General features: G+C 38.4%; 1 pseudogene across 1 annotated transcript; it reads left to right on the forward strand.

Annotated features, from left to right (window-relative positions):
* Nucleotides 1-2,081: 2,081 nt before the first annotated feature.
* LOC148865064 (protein NRT1/ PTR FAMILY 5.2-like) lies at nucleotides 2,082-6,504 on the forward strand (annotated as a pseudogene). Its single transcript, XR_016109413.1, has 4 exons — nucleotides 2,082-2,226; nucleotides 2,329-2,543; nucleotides 4,841-5,402; nucleotides 5,485-6,504. The product of XR_016109413.1 is annotated as a protein NRT1/ PTR FAMILY 5.2-like (transcript).
* Nucleotides 6,505-11,417: the final 4,913 nt, after the last annotated feature.

Below are 11,417 nucleotides of genomic sequence, written 5' to 3' on the forward strand. Positions count from 1 at the left end.
GAAAAGAAAAAGAGAGGTTTAGAGATGGAGTGCTCTTGGTTTAAGAGTGAATTTTTTCTGTTGTTTTGTTTTTAAGTTGAGAGTGGAAAGGGCTAGGAGTTATTGATGCCATGCTAAGCTTTTCTTTTTTGTTATATTTGTCAATTCAATTTTGAAATCATTTCTTTAATTTGGTTATTAATGCCATGCTAAGCTTTGTTTTTTTTTATAGGGTTACACAATGGTGGGTAACCCATCCCATAAACACTTAACCCCAACCTTAATGGCAGTGGGATTTGATCCTAGATTACACTACAACTAGATAGAGAACCTACTAACTGAGCCACCATCAGTTGGTTCTCATGATAAGTAGTTTGATTTATGTATTTCTCATAATATATAAATTATATAAAAAGGAATAAATTTAGAGCTCAATAAGAAAAAATATTATTTTCTATTATTTTGTATGTAAAGAACTAAAAATATTTAAAAGCTTTGATGAATAACCATTATTTCATTTTTTTTTAAATATATTTTTAACAAAAGTCCATGCATCGTACGGATCAATGCTAGCGTTTATGGTTAGTTGGATCAAAGACCTTCAGTCTCACAACATAATATATTGATAAGATCGATGTATATAACAAGATATGAATTATAAAGAATATTAATAATTTATTAGTATTTGTTGATGGTAGACTGCATCTAGAGATCTGTGTCCTGCCCTATTTGTCAACGACAAAAATGTTCATATAGTTTAATATAATGTCGTTTCATTTGTCAACATCCGATGCAGCCTGGTGGTTAGGATTTTGGTCTCTCACCCGAGAGACCCGGCTCTAGTCCCGACAAGCCAATTACTTTTTTCATCTTTCATTGAAAAACATAACCCATTGCAGCAATAATTTCAACACTCTGAATTCCGAGCTGTTACCTACCCCAATTATACTTTGGGCCTAAAAATTCTGACCTTGGGCCGAACTGTCTTTGTCCCTTGGATTTAATCTCTAATAAGATTAAAATCCAACATGGGGCATTCGTAGGGTGCAAATGTGATCTCCAATTTTTTCTTTTCTTTTCTTTCCGTAACTTCCATTGATTGCACACGTATAGTTTTTCTATGTAATCTGTATAAATTAAATATATTAAAATGCCACTCTACCAATTCTCTCTTTTGCTTTTGTTTTTCTTTCAAATTACAAGAATGCCACTCTCTCCTACTAACTCTCTCTATCTCTCTTGCTTTTTTTTTTTTTTCTTTCAAATTATAAGAATGTCACTCTCTCTCCTACCAACTCTTTCTCTCTTTTTCTTACAGATTACAAGAGTGCCATCTCTCACTCTCATAAATTACAAGAATGTCACTCTCTCTCCAACTGAGGGAGACCTCAACTCGACATCTCGGCCGCTAGGGGATCTGCAATCAAAGGTAGTCGAGTTCAAGCGAAGCTGAGCTCAAGCTCAAGTCTCTAATTCGAATCGAGCTCGAGCTAAATGACACATCGACCAATGAGGGAGACCTCGGCTCGACACCTCGATCATTGAGAGAGATCTTAGCTTAAAACCTTGACGACTAAGGGAGACCTTAACTCGACACTTTGTCGAAAAAGAGAGACCTTAGCTCGACATATCGCCATATAGGGAAACCTCAGCTCGACACTTGAGCAGTTGAGCGAGACCTCGGTTTGGCTCCTCGGCAATTGAGGGAGACCTCTGCTCGGCATCTCGACTGATTGGGAGACCTACAATTAAAGGTGTCCGAGCTCGAACTTTCGAGCTTTTAACTTGAGCCGAGATTGAGCTCTAACTCAAGTATCTAATTCGAATTGAGCTCGAGCCTGATAGTTTATCAATGAGCCCCTGCAACGCAAGGCCCCCTCTGCTAGTATGCTAGTATTGTTTTTTAAGAAACCATTTGTTTTCTTTTCCACACATTTTACCTCCAATCAAGTTTTTAATTGTTTATAAAATATAGAAAAACCTAATTAATTAATTTTCATTTATTGCACGTGAGAATTTTCCATGAACAAGAAGGTGCTATAACTTTATCATTAGTAATTGACAATATGTCTATAAAAATCAGGATAGGTTTGGCCCAAAGAAGTAGAAGCCATAACAGCTAAACAGCAGCCATGGCCGGGGAAGAAGGCGGTGGTGAGCACACTCAAGATGGGACTGTTGATCTTAAAGGGAACCCTGTTCTTAGATGCAAAAGAGGTGGATCGAAAGCTTGTTCCTTCATTCTAGGTACCTCTCTCTCTTTAGATCTCTCTCATACATAACCAGTTCGTAGTTGATGGAATTAATGATCTGTTGCTTATTGAATTCTAAATGGTGTTGGGCATGCAGCTTAGGTGTTTGAAATAATGGCCTATTTTGGCATCTCATCAAATCTGGTTATTTACTTGACCACGAAGCTCCATCAGGGCACAGTGAAATCTGCCAACAATGTCACCAACTGGGCCGGAACGGTCTTCTTGACACCCATCTTGGGTGCCTACGTCGCTGATGCATATCTCGGTCGATATTGGACCTTCCTCATCGGATCTTTCATCTGTCTCTTGGTAATTTATACATATAATTAGTACTACTGCTTCCATTCCATATGAATATTTCATCGAACAGTACATTGGAGTCCCACAATTTCAGCTGATAATCTTCCATACCACGAATTAATCGGAGGAAGAGGTGGTCAATATGAAGTGGTTTCAGTTTGACGGATGGTCTGAATTGGCCACGTCATTCGTTTCGCAGAGTAAGTAGGTTTGGTCAGCTTAATTCTACCACTAGAATTCTATCCACATCTACCAACAAAACACTATCTCTGTGCATTGGTTGTGGTCAAAAACTCGCCTAAAAGACCCAATTAGGCTACTTTAATTCGCCCAAAAGGCCTAATCCAGTTGGTAACTTGTTGCCTGTTTGGCGCAGCTGCTTCTGGATTGTCTGTTAGCTATTTTGGGTGAAACGTCCATAAGCCAAATCGGCTGAAGGGCTGTCTGCTTCAGTCTCTTTAATTAAAGGGCTTATATGGAATGACTTGCGAAGATTATTTTCGAATTAGATCAAGTTAAGGGTGATTTGGATTCAATCAAATGGTGGCTCGACCACTATCCTATCTAATAATTTCATAGGTTTAAGTTTTGTACAATTAATTTTCAAATAATTTTGTTCTTCAAATGTAATATTTAAGTCATTTTTAATTCTGTTCATTTTATTAATAACATATAATATTTTGATCATTTTTGTTTAACTTACTTACATTATTCAATATCTAAGTTTCATTTGAGTCCGATATAAATTCAACAAATAAGATCCAATTTGAATTCGAATATAATCAAATTCAGATCTATATACCTGTATCCAATTGATTTGATCTATTTACAGCCCTAGATTATTTTGATTTCTTAGACACTTAAGCCGGTTGCCAACAAACATAGCATATGCTATTTTTACATCTCTATCAAAGCAGCTGAAAAGCTTATTTCAGCTCAGCCCTTCCAAATGGGTCCTTGGTATGACTCATTTTGAGTCGTGTAGCTTGGGTCTACCAAGTTTAGGTTCTATTATGGCATATCCATGTGTTCATCTATGCAAAAATGAAATTGCTCCCCTAATTATTTTGTCCTCTGATTTTAATAAGAGTCCCACCATACATATATATATACCGGAATGACATGACACCATAAAAATTTACCGATAATCAACACATATAATACAAGAGGTGGCCAATCAGGTAGTGTTTATCAAAATTTGGAGGTGTTTTGATTGATCAAGTACCATATCTTTTCGATATCATTGATTTTCCCCATTAATAATTGCATTTCAAATACTTAATTATCAGACTTGGATGAAAAAATCGACAAGCTCATGGGGGTCATGATTTTAACTTTTACCAGATACCGGGCCGGTTAATCGAACTGTGGGGTATTTTTTTTAAATCAAATCGATCTGATCAGTTTTTTAAATATCCAAATCGAAATCTAATCAATGCAATCAGTTAATTGGTTCATTGACTAATCATGATTCGGTTTTTCGGTTTTTTTATGCACATAAAAAATACCTAAAATTGTCGGTGGTTGCTATTGGTGCTGGACTGGTTGGTGTTGGTGGTTGCTATCGATGTCGGACTGGTTGGTGCTAGTGGTTGTTATCGGCCGTCGCCTGAAGTGAGAGCTTGAGAGGTGGCACCTGGCGGAGCCGCAGAGAGTAGAGGTGAGAGAGAGAGAGAGAGAGAGAGAGAGAGAGAGAAGAAAGGCCTTGAAGTGAGAGCTTGAGAGGTGGCACCTGGTGGAGCTACAGAAAGGAGAGGTGTGAGAGAGAGAAGAGAGATACAGACATCAGAAATGGTGTTGGTGCTTGCTTGCCAGCGAGGCGGCGACCGGCGTTGCCGCTTGGTGCTGGTGGTTGGCTCGGGCCATGCGGCAGTCTAGCAATAGGCACTCTCGCAGGTTGCTGAACTTTTAATTTTCAATTGAAAGGTTCAAAGAGAAAGGCTGAAAGTCTCTCAGACTGTCAAACTTTTTTATTCGATTTTCAAAAAAATAAAAAATATAATATATATAGTATTATATAAATATATATTACTGTATATATATCAGTCAATTTGGTTAATTGCCATTTTTTTAAATGGTTAACCGAAACTGAACAAAAAACCGAACCAATTCGGTCAATTCGGTTTGATTTTTCAGTTTTTTTGCTCACCCCTAATGAAAACCATGCATCAAATAACTACTTAACTAGGACCCAAATGGCTGATTGGTTCACCGGTTCAACCATCGAGTCCGCTTCCAACACTCTATGTGCAACACTATTTGCAACTAGTATGTCCATCATTAACATTTTTGATGATTGACAACAGGGAATGATTCTCCTAACACTAGGAGTTTCTATCTCTGCCCTGAAACCACCTCCCTGTGGGCAATCAATTAATGTCGCGGAGTGTAAACAAGCTTCCACATTACAATTGGCTGTGTTCTATGGTGCCCTCTACATACTGGCACTGGTGCAACCAAGCCAAACATCTCCACCATTGGTGCCGACCAATTTGATGATTTCCACCCTAAGGAGAAGGCCCATAAGCTTTCCTTCTTCAACTGGTGGATGTTCAGCGTATTCTTTGGGACACTATTTGCAACCACCTTCCTTGTATACATACAAGACAATGTTGGCTGGGCCCTAGGGTATGGTCTCCCTACAATTGGGCTTGCTATATCAATTATAATCTTTATAGCTGGCTCACGCTTCTATAGGCATAAGGTGCCCACAGGGAGTCCCTTGACAAGGATGGCTAGGGTCATAGTGGCTGCATTCAGGAAATGGAGGGTGCCAGTTCCTGCTGACCTTGGAGAGCTCTATGAGCTTGACCTGAAGGAATATGAAGTAAAAGGGAAGTTCAGGATTGAATCTACAACTTCTCTGAGGTTAGTCTTCCTCTGGTGGTTTGGTTTAAGACGGGAAAATAAAACGTTTAATTCTCAATAATTCATGCATGCATATATGCAGGTTCCTGAACAAGGCCTCTGTGCAGACAGGTTCTTCAAACACTCCATGGATGGTTTGTCCAGTGACCCAAGTAGAGGAGACGAAGCAAATGCTCCGTATGATTCCAATAATGTTAACGACATTTGTACCGACTGCAACGTTTGCCCAGACCAATACTCTTTTTGTCAAGCAAGGCACCACACTGGACAGAGCTGTAGGGAGTTTCCAGATCCCAGCTGCCAGCATAAGTGGATTTGCTACGATATCCATGCTTGTCAGCGTGGTGATATATGATCTGTATTTCACCAAAGTCATGAGGAAGTGGACCAAGAATCCCAGAGGGATCACTCTCCTACAAAGATTGGGCACTGGCTTTGCTCTTTCCATTGTAGTCATGTTAGTTGCAGCTCTGACTGAGAGGAGGAGACTACGTGTGGCCAGGTATCATGGGATAGTAGAAAATGGAGGGAGAGTTCCTCTCAGCATATTCACTCTGCTACCTCAGTTTGTTCTCGTGGGGATGATGGACGCATTTTCACTTGTAGGGTTAATAGAGTTCTTCTATGACCAGGAACCTGAGAACATGAAGAGTTTGGGGACTTCTTGCGCCCTGGTTTGCGCTGGGATTGGAAGCTTTCTTAGTAGTTTTCTTCTTTCGACTGTGTCTCACATCACCAAGAGGCACGGCCAAAAGGGATGGATTCTGAATAACCTGAATGCGTCCCACTTGGACTACTACTACTTTTTCTTAGCAGTACTCAGCCTCCTGAACTTCATCTTCTTCATTGGTGTAAGCAGGCTCTATTTTACAGAGCGGAGGTCTCTGATTCAATGGATGTGCTCAAGGAAGAAGACCTACGGGTCATGTCAACGTTTAAGGTCACTAACGAACAGGAGTTGGGGAATTTCGATAGCTAGCTGTTTGTATAGAGAAAAGTTACAGCTAGCTAGCAATGTGTCTATATCTATGTCTCTTGTTGTTCTGATGAATGTCCAGACCGATTCATTAATTATTGTTTCTTGGGTTGTTATTGATATATATACTTGTATAGTGTAAAGTGCCAGTCCGGATTTCCTACTAACTTCCCTCTACTCCCTTCTCTAATAACCCAATAAAATGATTCCAGATGTCCTTAATCATGTTAGAGGAGTCCACTTTAGTGTAACAACTAACCAAGAACTTAACCCCTCCGTATTAAATATTCTTTTTAAAATATATCAATTCTTCAAACATTAATTAACCTTTTCTTAAAAAATAACTATTTCATTTAAGCCCAAATTCTTCTTCCCCATTAAATGATCTTCACGTAACGGCGGATCTGGTTCTGAACATCGTGGAGATTGTGCTTGTGTATCTCTCTGCCTTCAACTAATTTACTTAATGCATCTGGCAATTCGTTATCCATTACTCTGGCTTCTGCAATAACAATTCCACTTAACGCCAGGATTCTGGCATCGGCAGGAGTGCGAATAAGCTCCGACATGAACTTGAGGTATGCCAGCACGTCACTGTAGCGTCTGTCTCCATAGAGCTTCTTCTCTTCGTAAGCGATCAAAGTCCTGAATAAACTTGCTGTGTCATAATCCCATGAGAAAGATGGGAGATAGAGACAGACGTAGTATTTCATCCAGGCCGAGAATCTTGTTCCTCTTATTCCCTTTCCTTTGTTAGATCTGAATGTAATTTCCTTTTTCATGAGGTCCGTCGCGCTCGCCATCGTCCACACTACCACCAACAACGGCGCGACGATTATTTCAGAGACTGATTTTATCACTCTCTTCTTCCAAGGGTTTGCTCTTATCATCCCTCCGCGATCCATCGGATACAGAAATGTAGTGTAAGGAGCGAATACAGAGGAGTAGCGGAGTAGGGAGGGAGGTCTAATTAATTACTTATAACGTAAAAGCATAAATGCTACACTGGTTCATTGGTATCCAATCTGAGAGCAAAATCATCAAAACAATCTGAGAGCACAGTATTGGGTATCCAATAGCATAATTTTGGATTCCGGGAGATCTGAGCTCCGCTTTGCTCTGTTTGTCAAACCCAGTTTTCCATTGCATTAGCAAATAGTAAACAGTAAATACTATCAGAGTTTGATGAGCCCAAAAATTACTCTCATCCCAACCAGAGGTTTATGTATGATGAACATACCAAATCTTTCTTTTCTTTACTTATAAACCTGCAGCCTCTTTGGGAGGACTGAACTCAAGATGAGCTTTGGTTCAGCTAAATTGGTTCAACTGCATAAATGATATAAACTATGTTTGTTCACAACTGGTTTAGCTATCTAAGTATATATTTGGCATCAATGCTGCAGATGCAGCAGCTGACGTGTGGGTTGGAAACACCTTTCTTAGAAAATGGTGTCTTTTTTTTTTTTTTTATTTGAACTCGTTGCTGCTAGGTTGGATGTTTACTAGAATAACAGAAACTTTTTCTGTTTGGTATCAATGCTCCAGGAAACTTTTTCACTACTGGTACCCATTATCCAATGCCACTTCACATCCCTGTTGGCAGCAATGAGCTGCAGATCTAGGAAACACCAAATTTGGCATTGCTCCAAGCCATGCCTTCTTGATTTCCAAGACATGACTTGGTGTACCGTTTTTAAGGAAAATATGATTTCAAACAAATGCCCGTTTCCTAGAATACCGTTTTTTTCGATTTAGCGCTGATGTGGCACCGTTTTCTGGAGCAATGACAACAATGCCAAACAGATGCTAAAATGTCAGCTAATCTTGAGAAGGCGCTTGAGATAAGCTATTCAAAGAGGGTGATCAAGTAGATAGCCCTTCAAGTGGCTGGTGGGCAACCAATTTCGCTTTCACTAAACATAGTTTATAGGCTATCCATGTGGACCCCACAAATGAATATCCAGAAGTTTTTACCTAGGGATATCAGTGGGTCGGGTTAAATGGTAAATCTGACTTGACCCTACCATATAGGGTCAGGTATATTCGATTTAGGGTTGGGTTAGGGTTTTGATTCTTTGACTCGAATTGTTTTCGGGTAAGGTTTTGGCTGATCCACCCTGTTGAGTCATGATACCCTGCATATATACCAAGTATTCTTGTAACTTTTTGACATCTAACTTTATAGACTTAAGGTTTATAATTTATTTACATGTTGATTTTGATTTTTTTCTTTTTCAAATGGAAAAAGCAATACTTTAGAATCTATAAAACAACTTCCTAATTTAAATTAATGTATTTTAGGTCTTCAAAACATGTTAAAAAAATACATTTGAAATTATACGAGTCACATCGGGTCAGAATCAGGTTATACCCTATAGGGTTTGGTCGGGTTCAGGAATTATGCATGTTTTAGCTAGATCGGATTGGGTTTGGGTTGGGGTGCTGGGGGGTCAGGTTAGGGTTAAGGCAAACCCGTGCCAAACCCAACCCGTTGACATCACATCCCTACTTCTACCCTTCAGCCCTCCCAAAACGAGCACTTAGATTATGAGCTGGCATATTTTGTTCGTTTTGTATAAAAAAAAATTTAATTACATGATACAAATAGAGATGCCAACTTCTTTACATTGCCTATAAACATTTGTTTCAACCATTTCTCCCCTATACATTGGACATACAGCTTCGCTGCATCTATACCTTCTTGAATCTCTCTCTCTCTCTTAACAGCAGCCTATCACAATACAATTTCTATATAAATAATTGCACTCTAAATGGTGGAAATGGATGGAGTGGGGACAAAATCATGAATATCGGACTGGGCAACTTATCACGAGTGAATAGACCGGTGTTTCCGTACACATGGAAGCCACGGGAAACACCTAAACACTGGTTTGTTCACTCATGATAGTTCGTCCAACCTTCTGTGTGTATGATTTGTCTCTAGCCAATCTGAACTCCTATATAAATTTCTGTTTCAGCATCCATCCATTTTGTATTCCAGTGCACCCACCCAACATAATGATGATAAGGACCATTTCTACAAAATGTGTGATATAAATGCTGATTTAATAGAGAACTCTACATTCATAATTTTCTTCTAATCCTATTCTGTCACGGAAGTGTTGACTGCTTTGGTAGTACTTGCTATATTGCTTGCTTGAATTCACATTGGCGCCTCACAGAGCACTCCCCACAAGTGCCTCACATGCATATCTCAGCATGTATTGGGAATATCTCCCATATTTATCATCGGAAGATGTTCCCAATACATGGTTAGAATGTTTGTAGGGCACTCATAAGATGCGCTCTGTGAGGTGCCGATACGAATTCAGCTTGCTTCTCCTCATCAAACTATTGAGAAATAAAATTCACCCTCCATTCAAGTCTAGATGAGCTACACTTGATGCTTAATGGCTACGTTTGGAGCTGTTTTAACTAATAATTATATAAACCCCATGACAATCATCAATTGTATATGCCCTATAGCCACTCCATATCTCTCACTTCACTTGCTAATGTGAGGTGTTATTATGGGTTCAACAGTCCCTAACACAGCCATCAAGTGCAGTTCCAGCAATCTCTATTCTCTTCCCTATTAATTGGGCCCTTAACTATTAGAAAGTCAAATCTTCATTCGTTTTCCCTTTGTCTTTTTAGCCTACCCCATAAGGTTAATACCCATGGGTCTTGAAAAATTACAAAATTTCCATTAGAGCTATTGATGTCGGTCTAGGCCTTACTTATGCAATATGTAGATTTAAAGAGGTCTACTTTTTGGCCTATAAATTTTCATAAACTCAGTGTATTAACTATTTATAATGCATACCTTCGAAGTGTTAGACCTATTAAAGTAAAAGAGGTAATAAATAAGATGAAGAAGGGAAGGGTTAGGACCTAAAACGATTCCAATGGAAGTGTGAAAATGTATGAGAAAGGTAGGCTTGTTATAGTTAACTAAATTATTTACTAAGATAGTAAAAGAAAAGATGTTTGATAATTAGAGAGCCAACAGTATGGTGCCTATGCTTAAAAACAAAGGTGGAATACAAAGTTGTAATAACTATCGAGGGACTAAACTCATGAGCCACCTTATGAAACTTTGGGATAAAATAATTTAACAAAGATTACGACTTTAAACAAGTGTATCAGAGAATCAATTTGACTTTATGCGAGAGAGATCAACCATGGAAGCTATATTTCTTTTGAGACGATTGATAGAAAAATTCAGAGAGAAGAAGAAAGATCTTCATATGGTGTTCGTTGATTTAAAAAAGACACCAGATAGAATTTCTAGAGAGATAATATTGTGGGTCTTGGTAAAGAAAGGGGTTTAAAATAGGTATGTAGACCTAATTAATAATATGTATGAGGGGGCAACAATCAATGTTAGAACACCAATAGGAGAGACTTTAGATTTTACAGTTACAATGGCACTTAGTCCTTATCTATTTGTAGATGACATTGTTTTAATTGATGAAACTAATGAAAGATTAAATGCAAAATCAAGCTATAAACAAATGCCTTAGAAACGAGAGATTTTAAAATAAATAGGACTAAAACAAAGTATATGACATGTAAATTTAGAACAAGTTGGGAAAAAATGGATGTCACCCAAAGAATTAGAACAAATTAGAAAGAATAAAGGGTTACATCTAGACTTTTGTGTAATAGGAAAATAACACTTAATTTAAAAGGAAAATTCTATAAAAAATTCTAATGTTAACTATGTTATACAAAGCAGAGTATTAGGTAGTCAAGAAACAAGGTTTAGAAAATGGGTGTAGCAAAAATGCAAATGCTAAGATGTATGACCAGAAAAACGAGAAAGGATAGGATCAGGAATGAAGTTATCCATAGGAACTTAGGAATAATTCCAATAAGGGATGCAAATGGATTAGATTGGATTCAAATTAGGGTATATCCGAATCCAATCTAATTGGATATCACAAATGGTGATTCGAATTTGAATCTGCTAAGGATGTCATATAATGAATCTAATCTAATCTTATTCTGTGAGTGGTGTGGCAAGGCTAAGT

The sequence above is a fragment of the Nelumbo lutea genome, chromosome 3, assembly GCF_056320005.1.
Source record: "Nelumbo lutea isolate HS-2025 chromosome 3, American lotus-T2T, whole genome shotgun sequence".
Classification (NCBI taxonomy): domain Eukaryota; kingdom Viridiplantae; phylum Streptophyta; class Magnoliopsida; order Proteales; family Nelumbonaceae; genus Nelumbo; species Nelumbo lutea.